Source organism: Pinus tabuliformis, chromosome X, assembly GCF_031772625.1.
Source record: "Pinus tabuliformis cultivar Carrire ecotype Pingquan chromosome X, CPIR1, whole genome shotgun sequence".
NCBI lineage: Eukaryota > Viridiplantae > Streptophyta > Pinopsida > Pinales > Pinaceae > Pinus > Pinus tabuliformis.
The window spans coordinates 1,207,920,715-1,207,939,264 of NC_142308.1; positions in this window are offsets into that span (position 1 = coordinate 1,207,920,715).

The following is an 18,550-nucleotide window of genomic DNA, read 5'->3' on the forward strand; positions in this document are numbered from 1 at the left end:
TGATAGAAGATATGTAAATTAAAGAATAAAAGCCAACACATACTAGCACAAATCTAAAAAAGGAAGCAAGCTATCTTACCTTTCATTACTTTATATTTTTTAAGGTTATCAACATATTTTATAAGATATAATACAAGGTGAATACAAGAATGAGGATACAATAATACATTTGATAGAAGATATGTAAATTAAAGAATAGGAGCCAACACATACTAGCACAAATCTAAGAGAGGAAGCAAGTTATCTTACCTTTCATTACTTTATATTTTTTAAGGTTATCAATATATTTTATAAGATATATTGTAATAGTAAAAATTAAGAAATTTTCCCGAGGGTCATTAGTAAGCCCAACACATAATATATTTTATAAGATATATTGCAATAGTAAAAATAAAGAAATATTCCCGAGGGGCATTAGTAAGCCCAACACATACTAGTACAAACCCAAAAGAGGAAGCAAACCCAAAAGAGGGAGCACGTTATCTTACCTTTCATTAGGTTATGTTTTTTAAGGTTATTAATATATTTTATAGGATATATTGCAATAGTAAAAAACTAAGAAATTTTCCCTTGCGGCATTAGTAAGCTCTGTATTTTGATTTTGATATGTGCAAATACTTTGAATGATGAAGATATTATGTATATGTAAAGAGTGTTGTTAGCTTCACTATATTTTATAATACAAATTCCTCTAGGAACTACTCATACAACAAAGTTCAAAGAAACAATAAATACTCATTATGAACTTAATATGTCACATGTAGGAATTGAACCTTGGTGGGAAATAACAATATTTCTTTCAAACACTAGCATGTCACATGTCTTCTAGGAACTACTCAGACGACAAAGTTCAAAACAATTACAATAAATACTCATTATGGGTTTAGCATGTCACATGTAGAAATTGAATCTTAATAGGAAATTTAACAATATTTCTTCCAAACACTAACATGTCACATGTGAGAATTGAAGATTAGTAAAAAAATATAACAATATTTCTTCCAAACACCTAAACTAAACTAGTACACACGTTTATATCCCAAACTCCATCCAGAAAGACTAGATCTTTCTAACAATTTTTCAAATTATATAACATTTTAAATGTTAGTGTTACACCATCTGCCTCCCTTCCTACTTTTATGATAAGTCATACCTCTCACATTCAATGTAAAGGTATTTGAAAACTCATGTGAGCACCTTCTTACTCCATTCTTATTCATTGCCAAGTGGTAGTTGAATCTTCTTTTTAGGCTCTCAATAGAATTCATTCCACATTCATATGCTTACTCATTCCAACACACCATAGATATCCGAGGAGAATAGTTTGTGAATTTTCCAAGGTGCACTTTTGCTTTTTCAAGGGGAAGGGAATCGTTATCCATCCTCAAATACATGTAACCAAATATTCCCACTTTTAACGAACAGCGAGGTCCCCTAACTTTATCGAGATTTCATATCTCGGAACGTGTTATATATTCCCCTGTTAGTAAGCGGGAATATGGAATTTCGGAATTTACGCGAAAAGAAAAGCCGCCGTACGCCTACAGAATCCCTGACGTGGTATCGATCTTTGTAAAAGCAGACAGTAAAAAGCAATAAATGGAAGCAGAGTACCGCGGGCGGGTAAATACTCTGCACCTATTTTTATCTCGTCCTTTTACTTGCCTCTCTCGCTCGTGTGAACGGCGTGCTACTCGAGGCTGCCAGGTGCGTACTGACGTACAATTTCCGTTACCCCTGACGGGAATCTTCGAGGAGCTGCTGCCGTCAACTTTAAGTGACGAGGAGCAGTTGCCTTCCGCTTTTTGGACGGGAAAGTTGATTAGACTTGACAGTGTGTCAAGTCATGTGACACGTGTAACGTTTCATGAAAATGGATTTAAATATAATATCGATGGAAAATAAATAAAATAAAAAATGTTTAAGAATAATATAAAGAGATAAGGATAAATGAGAAAAGCGAAGGCATTGTCGCTTTCATATAAAGGAAGACCGACAAATTGAACAATGCGTTGGTTGCATTATCCATTTTGGATATATAGAGAAATATATGATCTTGCCCTCCCTTTTGTTTTCTTGTGGAGAACAAAGTATATAATTTTTTATTTATATATATATATATATATTTTTATTGATTTGTTAAAATAATATATTAAACTATTTGAAGGTTTATAATAATTATTCCTAGCTTTTCAAAGGAATATTTTTTCTTATTTTAATATTCCCCATTAAATTCAATATCTATTGCTTTGCATAAGAATAACTCAAGGAACAAATTTTCAAAAGATTGACTCCTTTAATTATAAACATATATCCCTAGGTTATTTAAATAAATATACCCATAAGGACATAGGAATGAATGTATGAAGAAATTAATATAAATTTTTATTGGTCAAAACGAGGAAGAAGAGAGACCATAATAATCATAACCAAATAAAAAATATAGTAATGAAAAATTAGAGACCATGGAAAGTGAATATAATAAAAAAATACATATTAAATCTAAACCAAGAAAATATCAAAGGGAATGAAAGAGTACACCATATAAATAATTTAATGATTAGAAAAATGCAAGAGGGCAATGAAGTACAGCAACAAGTAGTTTATATGAAGGGAGGAGAACAATCAAATTAACTAACAAATGGGAATCAAGTATAAACCTTGAATGAGTAATTGGTTGGTGGAAAAAGGAAAATGTATGGATCTCATAAGAATAGGGATAATAAGATAAGTTTATATATATAATATTTATTATATGGGTTTTAAGTGGTATTATGTATTTAGTTTTGTTTTGATTTTGTATGGTTTGTTTTTATAAAAAAATTATGTGGTTTATTTATAGTTTAATATTTAGAAATAAATTTTTGTTTATTTTTTTTTTTTTTTTCTAGTTAAGACTAACCTAAGTACTTACGGGGGATTTGAACCGGTGACCTATCGCAAGGAGTGCCTTAACAGTGCACCTATTCACCGTCAATCCAAAGCCCCGTGGGCTTATTATTATTATTTATTAAGTTTATTTATTTGTAAGATGATTGGTTGAGGTTTTATTATAGATTATTTAGTAACTTCTATTTCTATTAGTTACTAATTTTTTGTTTTTAGTTTTATTTCCTTTTCATTTAATTTTTCTTATATAATTTTAGTAAAGAAAATAAGAGATGATAGAAAAAGTAAATTATAATTTATTAAGTTAGCTTAATTAATTGTTGGTAATGTTGTTGAGTATTTTGTTAATTTTATATCAACATGTATTTGGTTCAAAATTGTGGAATGTTAGGAATAGTAATGTAAATCAATGAGTTTTGTAGGAATGTCACTTTACACATGTAGGGAAGCATCTCTTGGGTTTTCCTATAACATTTTCCTTAATAAACAGAGTTTAAGTGAATCATGAGTTAGACTAAGAGGATGCAAATACATGAGTTAGTCCGAGAGGAGGTAAATAAATAATTTGGATAATTGGGAGGTAGAACATTTTTTTTTAATGGAATAAACAATTGGATGTTCGGCTTAACTAAAATTATAAACATCTTATAATCAATATTCTTTTCATTTTCAATAGCATTTGTAATGAGATCAGTGGAGTAGTGCTAGGTGTAAATTAAAAATTTAGTTTGGTCAAAATAGTCTATTGTTTGGAATGACATGAAATGTTTAATAATAACAAATTTAGAGGTTCGATTATGGTCAATATCACTATACTATTAATTTAGTTTAGTTTTTACAAAATGTTTTGTTTAGGTCAATGTATATGAGGCATGAGGCATAAAAAGATAAGGGCTCTTATAATGGCTTGTTCTATAAAGGGATCCGGTTTTTCTTTCACATTATTAAAGTGGTTCTTTATGGTCTTGAAGATGGTATCTATGTTGACTTTATCATAGGAATTTTGACTATTTTGTTAATGCCATCTTAGATGTGGGGAAGATATGTGTTCTCAATGGTGGATAAGCATTTAAGGAAAATAGGAGGTTTGAGATCAACAACATTATACATAGCTTAATAGATTTAGGAGTTTATGTAACCATCATTTTAAAGGGATTTTCTAAAATGAGATCTTCTTAAATAATGTGAAAAACAAATCTAATCCATTTTTATAATAACATATTTATGATATTGCATGTCTTGGTAGGATCTCTTATAAGAAACCACAACTTACTATAAGTTTAAGTGTTACAAAATTAGCCAATTTTCTAAAAAACAAAACCTCTACTTTTGAATAAGAATGGTTTCAGCAGGGTTCTCTATAACTAAAAATTCTAGGCAGTATAAGGTTCTAATGGAGGTTATTTTATTTTTTTAATTTTTATATTATATTATTATTATTATTATTGTTATTATTATTACCTTAAGAGAACTAGTGTGTATTAGATATTTTATAAGAATCAATGTGTATTAGCGTTGATTCATATATATATATATATATATATATATATTTGCACATTATGAATTCTTGGTAATAGTAGTGACAACAAAAACCATATCCTTGAAAATAACATTTTTGTTTTTGTAGTTTAGAGTATAAGTACTTGCATTAAGTTGTTAAGAAATAGGGCAAGCATAACATAAGACAATAACTTGCTTAAAAAAGCTTAATCCATTCTCAACACATGTATTTCCTCTCATGATATCAATATATAGTACATGTATCTAACCACCTCTAGATCTAGATCACATTGACAACTCACAATGGACAATGACAACACATCATAAGGAGATAAGGATGAAAACTCAAAAAGAAGGTGGTCTTAGACTCTATGATTGTTTAGGGACTCATGGTTTAACATCCTTGTCCATTAATTAAAATTCTAAATAATTATACTAGTAAGGTAACATGAACTAATGCATAAATCAATATCATCTTTAATCTTAAATATGAAACTTCTAAACTAACCTTTGATAAAGATACGCTTAACAACATACCAATACAAATGCTGAATGATTCATCTAAAATTTGAAAAAGAGAAGAAATCCTAGAAGTGAATAGCTATAATGCATAAACATTCCTTGATTACTTGACAATTTGATCTGTTACCAGGTAATTTATTTAGAAGAAACTAGTATCTTTTGCTAACTAGTGGACAAATAGGATCACTATTCTTTTATCAATGAAGAAATACATTCACCAAAGGTCTATATGAATTTAGACACAATTAGGTGTTGAACAACATCCCAATTAATAGTTGAAGAGACTACTTTCCATGTCGGAATTCTCGGGTTATGATTTAATTTGATTAATAGGACTTTAAAACTTAAAGCCTAACTATCATTATTGATATTCCCCTTGGTGTAAGGTGAGAATATTATTGAAGAGATTGAAGTTTGAGCTTGTGTATTTTTCTCTTCTTCATGGTTCATTAATGTATCTAGTGGTTTTGTTGGTTGACCACTAACCATTTTGACTTGATTATTGTGGTGGTTTTGGTTGACTATTAACCATTTTGATTTCATCAATGTAATCCTCCCATAGCGAGTGCAAGGAAGTATCTTTTTATTTTCTCATGCTTTAATTTAAAAGACATGTATAATTGGGCTTAACTCATGCCCAAAATCCTCCTTTGAAACAACAATTGTAAATCCTTACGTTTTTTTTTTATTATTTCCCTATGCAAAGCTTCTTTACCTATGTTTGAACTAAACAATAAGACTCATGTGACTTATTGAATTGTTGATTACATTGCCAAGAACTTATCAAACCATAATGAATTATTGGATTTTTATCCTTCTTCTTCTTCTAACATTTATTTGAATGATGATTTTTCTTCCCACAATGAAGACAATGATGTAGAATAAAACAATGATTCTCCATGTGACCAGCTCAATGACAATGTTGGCACTGAACTTTATGACATTGAACCAAAATAAGTGAAGTGGAATCTTCTAGAAGGAATCCTACACTATAGAAGTGGATTGGCTTGACATAGTTGGGAATATGAATTGTAACTTCCTTATCATATCCAGGTCCTATTCTGTGCTTATTGTCATAGATTTATTCCCAATATTTGTTGATAAGCTTGGAAATATCACTTTATACTTGATATTGTTTGATGCATTCATTACAATTTTATTTTGTAAAATTAAAAAATTCAAGTTTACTTTCATTGATATTGTTTCTATTAACATTCCTTACTCCTTATGATTCATCTTAAACAAAACATATCCTTTTTTATTTGTTGCATGGTTCCATCTCATGACTAGCTAAGGAATCATTAACCATATCATTTGATGTACTAAATCAACCATTAGGTCATTTGTGTAATAAGTAACATCGATCATTTGTATGAAGTAATATGTGTCATAAGTAACATCTATCATTTGCATTAAGTTAATTATGTTATAAGTAACAATAACTTTTTGTATAACGTCATTTGTTGTACTTATTGCTTCAACATGTTCTCAATTTGTTGCTCCTTTCTATTAATTTTAGTCGAAGTACCTCAATCAATTTATCTTTGTGAAGATCAACAACCAAATCATCCACTTCATGTAAGAAGCCATATTGTTCTTTAATTTTTTGATTACCATTTTGCAAACAATTTACTCCTTTATCCATTTTAGATTTTGCACTTGTCACACTTGCTTTCTTATGTGTCACACTTGTTTGTTTAATATTAGCAATATTAGGGTGTCAAGTACTACTAATAATGCACAACAAATTGATCTTTTACAATGATTAAACTTTTCAATGTAAAGCTTCTATATTCAATTTCATGCAAGTTTTTGCACAATTGATATTTTTGAAAGGGTTTGTGACTCCACCTTTTTTACAGTTAAAATTCAATGAATTAGATTCAACTATTGACTCAAAGAGAATTTATAATTTGATTTCATGCCATACACAAGTGGTTATGTGATGATCATTAGACCTTGTGTCATTATGCTTATTTAGTATTCAATCTCTTTTATCTCTTTTTACTCAATGTGTTTAGGGTTGTTGTATTTAGTACAATTGACTAGTTATGAGTGTGAATTTAGTGCATCAAAACTAAATAGAACATATCACAAGCATCAAAATACATACATAATTGCAAATGTACTCAAGATGCACCTAAGTTTCCCTTATTCAAATTTTTTGTGGATATGAGATACAACTACAAAATATTTATTTTATTGTTCCTGCACAAGCTATTTCATTTTGAATGAGGAAATAGTTAAAAAAATGTTTTAACCCACCTCCTTTTTGACTTCAAGCTTTGTCAATTACATGCTAATTACATCCCAAACTTTTAGATGTTAAAAGTAACAATAATGTGTTATTCACTACTTAACATTTATTGAGATTGAGTGAGTTTAAACCCCTTAATTACAAAGTAATTCCTTACCAATTACAAGCCATAAATCTTTTCATCTATACTTTCACAACTTTCAACCACCATAGTTTTACAAGCTTTTTTTTGCCAAGTTAGTAATGATGCTTTCCATTTTATGGAAAATGAAAATGAAAGCATGACAAAGAAAGTGCACAATATAGAAATTTGTCCCACTTCACTCTACGACATTGAAATATTCATCCCTAAATTGAGACTTGACCATCACTAACATAAATATTTTGTTATTAATGAGGAGTACAAGGATATACAAATCAACTATGTTGTTAAATGAGAATATACCTTCTTTCTTGTTTTTTTAAAAGAGGTTATCACTATTACTTATGAATATCTCATACAATATACCTAACAAAAATTGATAGTGTGCTTAAGAGAGAAAATAATTGCCTCAATACAATGTCAAAGTATTTTCACTAGATCATGACATGCATGCACCATGCATCATACCAAACAATATAAATACCCCTTATGCATAAAAATCAAACCAAACTTCAAGTCACCCTTATCTTGAGTTAAGATTTGACCCTAAAAGGACATGTTAATTAGAGAAATCTTAGATCATAATTAATTAATGCATGGGAAATCATACCAGGTTTCATGTAGTTGTTGAGATGTCACAAAAGTAATTGTTGTAGGGTCACTATAAATAACGTGACAGTGGTCATCACTTTCTAAGGCATAGATCCATTATCATAGAACAAGAATTAACTTTTTTATTTTTGATAGATATGCACACATTGAATCCTTTACATATATTACGATTAAGAACTGGGTATATCTTTCACTCTTTTGCATGGTGTCTTCACGTGTTGAATTCTTGTTGGTAGATATTTATGAATAGAGGTTCCCTTATTGATCTTCACATATTCATGTCTTAAAGTGACTAGATGGTAGCATTGATGCCTTAGCAAGATAAATAATTACGCCGTAAGGCGTTTCCCTTTGAAATCAACTTTCCTCCTAGATTACGTGTACATTTCTGAGTCTTTGATTTAAGTGTTAGACGATGAAAATAATCTTACCCATCCAATTGATTAGACCGGTATACGATGAGACCATGCAGATAGATGTTTTCCCTTGCTCGACGCTACGCTACTTCCAGGTGCTTCTCCGTGTGGAGACCTTGCACTTCCCTCGCTCGGCGATACTATATTCCAGGACCCTGGATTTATGGAATCGACTTCAGGAGGTAGAAGGAAAAGAATCAAGATGCCGAGGGGAACTTTGGAGGTGTTGCTCGTCAATGCCGAGGGGCTGCAAAACACTGATTTCATCTGTAATATATTATCATCCGAGCCGATCTCTTGCATTTTAGGCGATCTGATAAATCTTTGGATTCGAATATTGCTAAAGAGACAGTTGAATTATGTGTGCTGGTGTATGTTCAGTTGGATCTTTGATTTAATTTTTCTCTAATGTGGTTGTGGTTGCAGGTAACATGGATCCCTATGTCATTATCCAGTGCCGAACTCAGCAACAGAAGAGCAGCGTTGCGTCCGGTGAGTATGCATATTCCTATGGTTTTAGCCGTGTATTGAGAACATATATTATTGAGAACATGGCTGACTAGTCCCTGATAAATAGATCCCCAATCTCTGATAAAATTCTTCCGTTCGCATAATTTTTAAGTTTGTTTATAGGTATCCAGGGTTTAAATGCTTTTCAAACAATGGAGAAAATGGTTACATCGTTTTAAGAAAGAGTTCGTGGTGAGGTCTTAGTTATGACTGAGTGCCCCTGGATTATCAGTGGGAAGAAGAAATTACACAAATCTTTTCTATATGCAGGGGAAGTAGGGAGATTTCACAAATTTTTCCCCCAAAAATATATAGAGTTAAAAATTAATAGATCGGATCTCTGAAATTGCAGGTAAAGGTAGCAATCCCGAGTGGAATGAGCAATTTGTTTTCACTGTAGCCGACGGGGTTACTGAACTCACCTTAAAAATAATGGACAGCGATAGTGGAAACGCGGATGACTTCGTTGGGGAAGCAAGGTGCAGATGAGTCTCCAGCATTATGATCTCAGTCATTTTTTCAGATCCTGCAGTCTTTCATCGTTTTTCAATATTTCTGTTTTCTGATCATATATCTTTATATTTCTGATTGTGGTGCACAACATTCCCCTGGAGGGAGTATTCATGGAAGGAAGCCTACCCCCGACTTCCTACAATGTTGTCCTTCCAGACCAGACCCACTGCGGGGAGATAAAAGTTGGCCTCACATTCACTATTAAGGTAGATTCTATATTTGCAGAGGCTTTTTATATCAGAAACATTTCTTTGAATGGTAATAGGATGGATTCAAATATTGCTAAAGAGACAGCTGAATTATGTGTGTTGGTGTATGTTCAGTTCGATCTTTGATTTAATTTTTCTTTGATGTGCCTGTGGTTGCAGGTAACATGGATCCCTATGTCATTATCCAGTGCCGATCTCAGCAACAGAAGAGCAGCGTTGCGTCCGGTGAGTATGCATATTCCTATGGTTTTAGCCGTGTATTGAGAACATATATTATTGAGAACATGGTTGACTAGTCCCTGATAAATAGATCCCCAATCTCTGATAAAATTCTTCCGTTCGCATAATTTTTAAGTTTGTTTATAGGTATCCAGGGTCTGAATGCTTTTCAAACAATGGAGAAAATGGTTACATCGTTTTAAGAAAGAGTTCGTGGTGAGGTCTTAGTTATGACTGAGTACCCCTGGATTATCAGTGGGAAGAAGAAATTACACAAATCTTTTCTATATGCAGGGAAGTAGGTGATAGAGGGAATTACTCCCCTAGGGCTTTTTGGGTTGAAACCCTAGCAGACTGAAAGTTATCTATTCAAAGAAACATGCATTCATACAACCATTATGCTATCATAAGCAAATTCTATGATAAGGGTACGTACCTTTGGTCCTACGTTTGAGAAGGCCTTTAGGGTCCAAACCCTTCTTGGAGTTCCCTTCTTCTCTTTTGTCCTGCAAAATAACCAATTCAAAGAACACAACAGTATATGGACAAAGACTTATAAAGGAACCATCTTCATGTTATAAAGAAAGGTAGTTAGTTATGAAATCTAGACAACCTTTTGTATATGAATTCTAAACATGAATATCATTAACATAAAGAAGATTCATTTCGGGAACCAAGACATGTGTTTCTTTTATTATAGACAAATAAAGTACATAAAAAGGAATATTTTCACCTGAGTCACCTTCAGCAGGCTCCAAGCAAAGCTTCCTTCCGGATCCGTTCCAGCCTCAAGCCTCTAACAAACTCCTTCCATGACTCTCTCCATGATGTCATAAATGGTGGATGAACATCAACACACAAGGAAACACAGGTTTCCTGTACAAAATGGGGGAAGTGCAGAAGCACAAGGGACTTCAGACCTGGTCAAGGGAAAAATCTCAGCATAACAACCTTTCTCTCTCTTCTCTCTTCCCTTAGGCCTTCCCTTTGAGGTCTTTTTATACCATCTCCAAAGTAGTTTTTTAGTTAGGAGTTGGTTGGGAACAGTTGGGCCACGGGCACTAATAGGTGATCAGCAGGTAAAACCCGCGATCTCCGCCCGAAAATAAGGAGTGTTATATTTTTTTAAGTGTTTTAATACATACACGCGGGTTGGCTATACACATACCCGTGTATACACGCGTTTAACTCAGGGCAATGTCACGTATAAGGGATAAAACACTGTTTTTTAAATTTTAGGACCAGGTCTGGAAGGAGGGGTTGCCCTAGGCCATGAATACAACATCACAAACCATAAGAGTGAGATTTGGAGCTATAACAAATGCCCCCTAATATATGAGGTCAGAAGGGGTACATGATGGCCGAAATATATTATGCGAGTACATGGAAAGGAAGTCTGTCAAAAACCGAGGAGGACTTCACCAGAATTCAGCTTGCCAAGCCACCAAAGGAGATCAGAAAGAAACACTGTCTGAGGTGGGCATACCCACGCTCAGAAAAAGTAAAGCATGTCCGCATATCAAGTACAAGCGGATCCACTAAGTATACAAGTATAAATGACTGAAAGATACATAATGGATCATCTGATCATAATGAACAAGTACATGTCTGAATATCACATATAAGACTGTCAATGATGTTGAAAGATACAACAGATCACTGATATCAAAGACTGATCCCAAAAGGTACCACCTGAACATGATGGAATAGGATGGTACTACACTGCAAACTCAGGTGCCAGCATATAAGATGTTGCCATGACTGACTGCAACATATAAAGTGGAGTGGTATCAACTAGCAGCAACAGGAGCAACTGTCAAGTGAACCAACGAACGCTGATACAACTTGAGGTCTTCACCGACCGCCGTGGTACATTTCTACACCATGGGAATAAATGATCTAAAGTCGACCATGTGAGAAATCGTTTGATTACCGGTCATTGACGTATACCGTTAACAAACGCGAGACTACTCACCGATAATGATAATGAGCGTCAAGGTACCCAGTACAATCTAATAAGTGTGAATAGATGAGCTGGAGTCGAACACCTGTAAGAATCTATCGATCAGGAGACAATGATGGTTTCCCACTGTCGATAGCGAAGGATCTGCCACTAATGACTGCAAACCCCAAAGTACTTCCAAATGGACTCTAGATCTTTGCCCCAGAGCAATGAGTCGGAGTCGATAGGGAAAGATCCACTAGAAGGAAGGCATTAAGGCATCCTTCATCAATCTAGCGCGAGTGTAACCCGTAGGCCAATAATGTGGAAGGAATCGGATGAAAAATATGTAGTAACCCAACCGAAGTACGTTTCCGGCGTACACAAGATGTGGCTAGCGCACGGCAGAAACCCTCTGAACCAACCAATAATGAAAGCTGACACAGAGGTGAGGTATCCACCAATAGGGTCAAATGGAAACCAAGGTACTGCACGAATCCCAATGTGTGATAATGTAAGCTGATGTCGAACACAAGGGAAACCACTCAGTCAAAGACCCATAATACTGATCGATGCTGAGCACAAGGTAACCTATCAATAATGAAAATAGGGCCAGGGTGCAGCTCTAGGCCTGTCCTCAGAGCAAGATGTCGTCGTCGATAAGGAAAAGACCCGCCAGCAAGAAGTCAATGGGGACCTTCTCAAACCGGCACGAGTAAAGGACCAATATAACTGATGTGATGATAGACATGACACTGACAACCAGGGATGGCCGACTGAAAAATGAGTCAAGAGACACCGCAGAGAGGCCGACTCAGGCTAACTTCCCTTGAACAAAAGCATGACTCAATGTGACTATGTGGCAGCATATGATGACTCTGTATAAGTTCGCCATGCAGGAGGCATGAACGAACCCTCCATATGATTGGAAGAGATAACCAATCGGTGGAGAACTGACTCAATAACAAGGTTATGGTGTACCTAAGTCAAACTAAATCCCACCCATATGGAGGAGACTTTGTTTTGAGTGCTTTGTTCAAGGGCGACACAACTGACTCTAGCTGCCAACAATAAATGGAAATAATGTCCCGTTCCCACTCTTTTTGGAATATTTAATTTTTTTTGTCTTTTTCTGTTAAGCTGGAAAAAGAATAAAAGAATGCTATGGTACAGTGGAAAGAACGAGTGTCGGTGAAACAGATGATCTAGTTCCTGGGAAAGGAACGTTCCTATGCTCAATGCAGGGAGGTGAAAAATGGTCAGTGACACTCAAAGATATGTTCTTTCCACGGGTCAAGGTGTGTCAAGCTGCAGAAGTCAAGGGTATGCAAGGTTGATTTTGCAGATGTCATGGTCAAAAGTTGGCTTAAACACGAGTCCAAGTGAAGCCGGCTCTAGGCCAAAAGGTGCAAGTGGTCAACATGCAATGCAGTAGTACAACTCAACACAAAGGAGCCTCTAGGGTATATGGCCAGAACAAAGCGGAGAAGCTAAGAGGAATGAGTCTTCAACGCATAAGTCATGGCGGGACTACAGAGGACTCCCGAGCCTACTCAAAACGGATCAGCATGGGCAACAAATGTCAGTGAGGTGCTAACTAGGATGCCCATGTAAAGGATGGCTCTACCATCGTGTCATGATTTAAAGAATCGGCTAGTGAAGATGGCTTACGAACCATAACACAATGGGATTGACCTTATGGCAGATGTATCGGTCAAATGGAGGCTAGTATGCATAATGCAACGGAAAAAATGGTGTCCCTAACCTATATGCCAGTGAGAACACGATACCTGCCATGACGGGTCAGCAGTCATGGAACCGTCTCGAAACTGAAAATCGTCCAAAATGTCCTGAAAAACAGACCAATCTCGACATTCCAAGCTCCCAAGTTAAAAGTCACATGAGGCCAAACAAAATAAAATTTTGAAAAAATTTTGCATTTTCAAAACTTATAAAAAGCATTTTGGACTCACCATTTTTACCATTTGAGTTTGAGAGCAAAGGATTTGGAGCAAAAGGAGCAAACTTCCCATAGCCAGATTCAACCGTTCAAATTCGTCGAAAACCTCCAGGTAACTCTTATACTTAGCTTGCAATTAATTGTGACAGGTTTTAGGATTTTTGGTTGATGTTTCACCGTTGAACTTTTGTACAAAATTCGCCTGCGGCGTATACGCGGGTTGGTAATATTGAACCCGCGTACATGCGGGCCCTATACGCAACTGTGTGCACAGGGACCCGCGTATATACCGCGAATCATTTTTAAACAAAAACTAACGGTTTTGAATCAATTTTTTCTCAGGATGCCTGTCACGTGGCGTGAAAGAGAGCACGCAGCGGTAGACAATGAAGTTATGAACAGTCCAGAAGCATTATATGCCCTACGGGGATGCAGTTTGCTTAAATTTTTCAAATTGCCAAATATGAAAGCGAACACGCGTCTACTTGAGATGCTCATTGATTATTGGGATGTCGATGAGGAAGCTTTTATGATCGATCAGATGCCGCTCAGGGTAGAAGTGGAGGATATCTATTTTATCACGGGCCTTTCCCGAAGGGGAGAGGTAGTACAGTCCCGGGGTAGGACACGAAGTGCCCTTTCGATAGAGGACTATGTACAGATATACTACCCGGGACATCCCAAGAAGGTTGGGAGCCAGATTTCCATCACACATGTGGCGAGTTTATCACTTAGGATAATCCTGTTTACCATGGCTCGGGTGAACGGATCATCCTCTCTGCATCAGGCGTCACAGCAAAACATGAGCGTGGCAGTTGACTGTTTCACTACTGTGTTCGACTGGTGTACTCCTCTTCTGGCTAACATGAAGAGCCAGCTCACTTCTATCAGGAGGGGTCAGACTAAAAACTTTGGATATGGGAGCATCTTTTGTACTTTCTTTTTCGAGAAGGTTCCCGCACTCCATCCCAGGGTAGCAGTTTCCATCAGCACCCCACGCGATCCACGCATGGGCCGGTGGGATGATCTGATGAAACGTCTGGGGGGTGGGGAGGTCCCAAGGACTGCCTTTGACGATGACTTCTTCACCTGGTGGGATCAGCAGATCATCGCCGTGGATGACTACCCCTATGCTGGGCTAGATTTCCGAGGAGATCCTGATCTAGTGTTACCACCGAATGCAGCATGGGGCGAGATTGGTAAGATTTTTTGATTTTATGATTTTTTGGATTTTTCAAATATGATGAATTTTGAAAAATATTTTTGATGAGATTCAAATGACTGATATGATGATCATGTTCCAGACATCGGGCCGGTACGACCAGATGGATTCCCGCGGCATGGATGGCGCGGCCGAGGAGCCGAAGAGGCGGCTGCTGATACAGAACAGACTCTGAACAACGTCCAGCGACACTTGGCAAGATTGAGCTGCCGAGTACCGATGGCCGTCATAGAGGACCTTCCTGAGGATATGCAGCGTCATGTGGTTGGCATGCCACGTGACTGGGTTCGCATTTTTCGGCGTGTGGCCAATGCTATAGTGACATACTTAGACGCTCATCCTGAGCCGAGGCATTAGATATGCCGGACATGATTATGGGCATTTGAGTCCCAATTTTGTATATTTTTTGGACACACATATGTACACTCGAGACGTTTTACGATATATATATATATATATCAATATACAGTTTGACTTTTTGATACTTGATTTTATTGTGATGAATGATTGATATGCCAGTCTAATGCTTGATTAGCGATAGAATCAGCTAACCAATTATGAGATCTTGGAATATGCAAATAATTGATATAAGTAAATGATATTTGCAACAACCTCACCCTTAAATACTGGCGATATAAAGATGGATCCCGTACCCGATAAATGTTATTTAATTGAGACAATATCAATTGAGAATCAAGATATACTACCAATGAGTCGATCCCATGAGAGATTACCTCGGATAATAAATTAATAACAGCAGTATACTCGGCCATATTGTTTGAAGCAGGACCGATGCACATGCTTCTTGATGCGATCAATTGACCAGTTGGATAATAGAGTACCCAAGCTGCGGAAGCAAGATTCCGAGTGTGCCGACTAGCACCATCGGTGAACCCAAAATAGACCAAATCATCCATCAACACCTGCCACAGCAGACCAAAAAGTGCTGATACCAGAAAACTCTCGATGTTATATGTACAAATATACATAAAATACAAAGAAGCCATTGCCTGGTCAAAACTAAGCAAAGTACTTCTTTAGGTAGAGCCCGTTGCGGGGCTCCGCCAGCTTGTTTCCTTCGAAATCAATTAACTCATACGATCCTTTTTCTAAAACTCGTTTAATAATGAAAGGACCGTACCACATAGGCTTAAATTTGCCTGCCCCCAAGGCATCCTTATCTTGGTCATAGACCAGGACAAGGTCGCCTTCAGAAAAGACTCGAGGACGGACAGACTTATCATACTGCGTTTTAACCCTTTTCTTATGGGCCTCATTCATTGTGGCGGCATCTCGACGCTGCTCATCGAGATGTTCCAAGTGAACTAGGCGCTCCTCGAGACTCGAAGTCTCCGGAAGAAGCTCAACAGCCAACTTAAGAGATGGAATTTCACATTCAACCGGAAAGATAGATTCCATCCCATAAACCAACTGAAAAGGAGTAAAACCGGTAGCCGTTTTGACGGAGGTTCGGTATGCCCAAAGAGCCGAATACAACATAATGTGCCAGTTGGACCGATTTTTATCGATTGTCCGTTGGAGTATCGTCTTAAGAGTTTTATTGACTGCCTCGACCTGTCCATTGGCCTGAGGATAATAAGGGGACGAATGCTCTTGGCGGAAACCTAATTTAAGAGCCAATTCGGACATTAGTTGATTCTGGAAATTATTGCCATGGTCAGTGACAATCTCTCTTGGGATACCGAATCTTGAGATAACTTGATTGAAAAGAAACAAAGCTACCGTGTCACTATCGTTCTTATAAGTAGGCATGGCCTCAGCCCACTTCGTAAAGTAGTCTGCATCCACGATAATGTACTTGTGATTCGCCGCTGAAGGCGGATTACAAGTTGTAAAATCAATACCCCACTTGGTAAAGGGACCGACGGTGAATAGCGAAGGCCAACTTCTCAACCGGAGAATAGCGAAGTTCAGGACCTATTAAGCCTCGACTCAAATAATAAATCACGTGTTCGGCGAGAGCATCGTCCTCCTGAACTAGAACCATACCAATGGTTGATTCTGCTGCGGCGAGATATAAAAGGAAGTCTCTACCATAATCCGGTGGACTCAAAAGCGGGGTAGAGACTAATGCCTTTTTCAAAGCATCAAACGACCTCTACGCAAAGTCGTCCCACACAAATGGAACTCCTTTTCGTAGCAAACGCATGAACCCTTTAGTGATCTCTGCATAGTTTGCTATAAACCGTCTTAAGAAATTAGCCTTCCCTTGAAGACTTTGAAGTTGTCGAATTGAGGATGGGGGAGGCAACTGAATTATTGCCTCAACCTTGAAGGGATCAACCCGAATCCCTTCATTAGACACAATGAACCCTAACAACCGACCGGACGTAACCGCGAAAACGCACTTGTTGGGATTCAACCGGATTTTATAAAAACGACATCGTTCAAAAACCAATCGAAGATGACTAGGATGATCGGTTCTCTTTCGAGAATGAGCAGCGAGATCATCCAAGTATGCCTCGATGACATGTTTGATGTCGTGGAAAGCATATGACATGGCCCGCTGAAAAGTGGCTCCAGCATTTTTAAGACCAAAAGGCATCTTCCTATATGCAAAGGTACCCCAGGGACATATAAAAGCTATCTTATGTTGATCTTTAGGACGGATAGAGATTTGATTATAACCTGAAAAACCATCCATGAAGGAAAAAATTTCATTACCCACACACTCGTCGATAATCTGATCAATGAATGGCGTGGGGTAATTATCTTTCGGACAAGCCTTGTTTAGGTCCCTAAAATCGATGCATACTCGGATTGTCCCTTGCTTTTTTTCCACAGGGACTGGATTAGAAACCCAATCAGTAAGAGGAATAGGGTATATAAAACCCGCCTTTAGCAGCTTCTCAACCTCAGCTTTGATAGCTGCAGCTTTCCTAGGGTTAACCAGCCGAAGCCTCTGACGAACTGGTTTTGCGTTTTCATATGTCTTGATCTCATGTTAAACTATAGAAGGATCAATGCCAGGCATTTCTTCATAAGACCAAGCAAATACATCACGATATTGCTTGAACAGGTCGGTGTAAATTTGAATTTCTTCAGGGGAACACTCAACTCCGATGAAGATATTCTCGATGACGCTAGGGTCCCTAGAGATATTTATAGGTATCGTTTTTGAAATTACCGACATATTACCTTCGGCACGAATGTGTGCTAGAGCCAAAGGGTTTGACACCGTACAAACATCACTAGTGAGGAGCTCGGAGAATCTAGATTCTACTTCTTGCAATGGAGGAAGAAAGTATGAACGATGGTGTAAGTCTTCCAAAGGTCGATCTATACCCATCATTACTTTGAGGATTGCTTCTTCAGAAGGTAAAACCGAATCTAAGTAGTCCAAGGCAGAGGTAGAATCAAGGCTCCAAGCTGGGGCCACATGACGATCTAACTCCTCTTCGGAAAAAGGAGTAGAATGGTTGTCTGCAGAGTCTACGATAGACTGATATCTAAGCTCAGCTGCAGATATAGGGAATGCCATTCCATTTACTTGTCCTTAAACTAATGTGGTCGTAGGTGAAGGTAAGGTCCAAGGGTCTGAAAAATAACGAGTTCGAAAGAACTCTTCTCGAGGAGACTCCTTTGATGATGAAAAACATTGATTTTAGCGAAAGGA